The sequence below is a fragment of the Equus quagga genome, unplaced genomic scaffold (assembly GCF_021613505.1).
Source record: "Equus quagga isolate Etosha38 unplaced genomic scaffold, UCLA_HA_Equagga_1.0 HiC_scaffold_2016_RagTag, whole genome shotgun sequence".
NCBI lineage: Eukaryota > Metazoa > Chordata > Mammalia > Perissodactyla > Equidae > Equus > Equus quagga.
Genome location: NW_025793073.1, coordinates 24917 through 28410, shown reverse-complemented (window position 1 = coordinate 28410; position 3494 = coordinate 24917). Strand labels below are relative to the sequence as shown.

Below are 3494 nucleotides of genomic sequence, written 5' to 3'. Positions count from 1 at the left end.
GTTAGGCCAGAAAATACAGTTCTTTCAGGTCTAAGGGTCTTTACTGTAGTAAAGAGCAGGGTCCATTTATATTCAGATCCATTCTGAGCCAAGTGAGGAGGCAATTAGGAGACTGCAGCGCATGGGGGCCCTGTCTTCAAAGGGCCGTCCCCAGAGAGGCAGTGTCCTGCTCCCCTTCTCTGCAAACATGCATCGCAGCCAGTGACCTGCCTTATGCTTTCTCTGCGATCCTCACCTCCTCCTGTATGGTGCCTGTCCATCCCTTTCCTACCTGAGCTCAGTGAGTGCCTGAGCCACTTGCCTGTTGCTCTCTGTCTCTGTTAGTGACAGAGATTGTTTAGCTGTGACCACCAGGCATGACCGCCTGTCCTATTTCTAGTCAGAAGCAGCAGGCTGGCACTATGATGGCTGTTCACTCCCCCAAACCAGAAGTTTACAAATGAATTTACTCAGCTTGTGTGGATTCTCATTCTCCAGAGACAGAACGACCAAACGTAGCATGACCTGGTAGGAAGAACGTGAAACCTTGGATCGGAGAGACCTGGATTCCAGCCCTTGCTCTCCAACTTAATATTGAACAGGTAGTAATTTTCTGAGCTCTAGGTGCTATATTTAAAAAATAAAGGAATAAATATACCTACGTATTTATGATGAAAAAATAATGCAAAGTCACTTTATAAACTGTAAAATGGCATAGGCATATTTATATTTTATGCTGCAAGTTGATATTCTGATATATCAATTGAATCCTAGTATGCCACTATTGGAAATTAAAGTTGTTAAATCACTCTGAATAATTTTCTGTGGACCAGCCTAGAGGTGAATTAGAGACAGATAGGGTAATGGAGAGACGTCATATGGAACCATTAGAAAAAGCAGACGGGAATCTGAGTTAAAGGGAGGTTGCTTATGGGAAACTAAAGGAAATGTCACCCCAGAAGGAAGGACACAGATAAAGAGAGACTATTTTGCCAAAGAAAAGTCTCACCAAATCAGTTCAAAAGAACTTGGTATTAGGTTTTATCTTTATGTAGCAAGTTAGGTTATCATGGCATACGAAGACTGCGATTAGACTCTTTACATAGCCGAGAATAAGGCAAGATGCTAGGAAACAAAGCAGAGTTTTTGAAATGCAGTTAGTAAGTGGCAGAGAGGAGTGGATTCTTGGATTGTCTTGCCTTTTCCACTAGACCTTGGGCAAATTGATTTTCCTCTCCAAACTTCAGTTTCCTAATTTGTAAAGTGAGCTGATTGGTGCATGATGTGATCTCTGATAATCTGACCAGTTCTGATGTGAATTCTCCTAACGTAGGAGTTAGGTCCTACTGGCTTGTCCATGGTATTGTTTGAATATTTTTCCTTACGTTAAAAAGGAAAAAAAGGTATTTTTACTGCTGTTATATTACTATTTGATATAAAAGGTGAGAGAGTGGTAGATGTTCAGGAATTATGAGCTTTGGACTTGGAGATGTCCATATCCAAGTAACACTGTGGTGTGGGTGGGTTTCACCCTGTCCCGGTTGGAGTGAGGAAGAATCTCAAACTGGTTCTGATCAGTCACTACCGAGTATAGGTGCCGATTCTTTCTCTTTCATGCCGCTCCTTTTGAGAATTCAGAGTTCCTATGTCTGTTTTAGGGTCTTAGGAGCTGGGTCCATGAGAGAGGACATTATAAACATAGGGTACTTTGTAGGCTGAGCAGTCTCGCATCGTAGTCGACTACCACTTCTGCCGGGTAGTTGATGTGCAACGTTTAGGCAATTTTGATGGGAACCTCTTACCTTTTGGCAAAGAGAAGGAAAACTGATATCCTGCCTCCACCCTGGCAGCAAGGGCACTCACTGCAGTGACAGAGGGTGGCCCGTGGGTGTTGCCTTGGTTTTCTTGAGGCTCAGGCCAAGGATGGGTAGAAGACCCCATGCTTTGCCTCTCTGCATAATCCGTCCTCTCATTCTCCTGGCTGACCTCCTCAACTACCCTTTCTCTCTGCCTTCTTGGACAGAGTAGCCTTCATTTTCCCATTTGGGGGGGAGTCATTCGGTTTTTCATCTGTTTCTTCTGATCTTTTCCTTGTGACTAAATTTTATGCTCTGCTTCTTTAGGGTTTTCCTTTTTGACATAAAATCCTTTTTCAACTTTTTTTTTAACTTCTTTCGCATTTCAGTTCTCACTTAAACGCTTTGGCTTTCAAGAGTAGTGCCTTTGAAACAGGCATCCAGTGACTATTTTGGAAGTCAAATACTGAATAGCAACACTTTCTTCCTCTATGCTTTCACCTCCAACAGTCTAATTCTCCCTTAGGCAGCGGATGTCTCTGCTGAGTAGCAGGTAGGGAAAAGAAGAAGAGCACGCTGACATATTTTAAAGCATCTTCTCACAACATAGCTACAAGGCGACTCATGCAGACATACGATTCGCTGATCCTGACAGATGATTTTGAAGGTCCTACTGTATGTCCAGCAAGTGAAAACCTCTTAAGTGAAGGAGACACAGGATCTGCCATCAAAGGGTTATATAATGATAATAAACTTCAAGAATCTTAGGGAAATTGCTATTTTTCACCTTCTCAGAACAGTAATCCTATCCATGATAGCAGTTCCGTTCTGTTTGCACACCTCTGTTGATGGAGGAGTGCCTCTGGAAAGTTGACTTTGAAGCAAATGAGTGACATTTAACTGACCTTGGATTACTTACTTAAATGAACCCTATGGTAAATCTTAGAAGCATAAACGGTCAATGACTAACTTGTTTTATAAGTTAATATTTGTTTCTTACATTAGCTTTGCTCAAGGCAAATATATTTGTACATTGGCATTCTCTCTCTCTTGCCATATATATTTGTAAAATATGCATATTTATGTATTAAATCATATTTTATCATAGTTTTTCCTTAGAAAGAGTTGTGTTGTCATTTTTCTTTCTGGGAACAAAATTAAGCTCATATACTTATTTCAAAAATAATTCAGTCACTCTCTGTATTACTTCTTCTCACAATGATGGCAAAACATTTCATTGAAGGTATATATTAGCCATATAATCTTTGAAATCTTATAAAAAACAAGTTTAAACAAATTTATTGTCAGCTTTGTTCGGAATTCTCACTACCTCCATGAATACTGTATTTTTGTATGATTGGATTAATAAATCGACAACTCCGAACGTGGGTGTAGTCCTAGAATATGGTCTCAGTTTGTTCCCAGATAATTTAGTTAATTAACAGATTCAGAATTTTTTTAAATGCCATTAGGTAAACAATATAGATACACATATAAAAGTGTAGATACACAAAGCAATACATTTAATTACTTAACAAATATTTGTTGAATCCTAATGCTGTACCGTAGGCTGTGACAGTGGAGATACTATGATGAATGAAAGGATGCACATTATTTTCATCCTTAGTAAAAGTTTATTGAACATATATTGAGATATGTAATCAATTAAAAAACATTTTTGCGACATTATCTATTTTAAGTCTTGGCTTCTTCTTTCCC

General features: G+C 39.5%; 1 long non-coding RNA gene across 1 annotated transcript in view; it reads left to right on the top strand.

Annotated features, from left to right (window-relative positions):
• Positions 1 to 435: 435 nt before the first annotated feature.
• Positions 436 to 3494, top strand: part of LOC124232069 (uncharacterized) — a 6781-nt gene continuing 3722 nt past the window's right edge. The window contains exon 1 of the long non-coding RNA XR_006886761.1: positions 436 to 581. This is a non-coding gene — a long non-coding RNA (uncharacterized LOC124232069). The remainder of the gene's footprint in view (positions 582 to 3494) is intronic.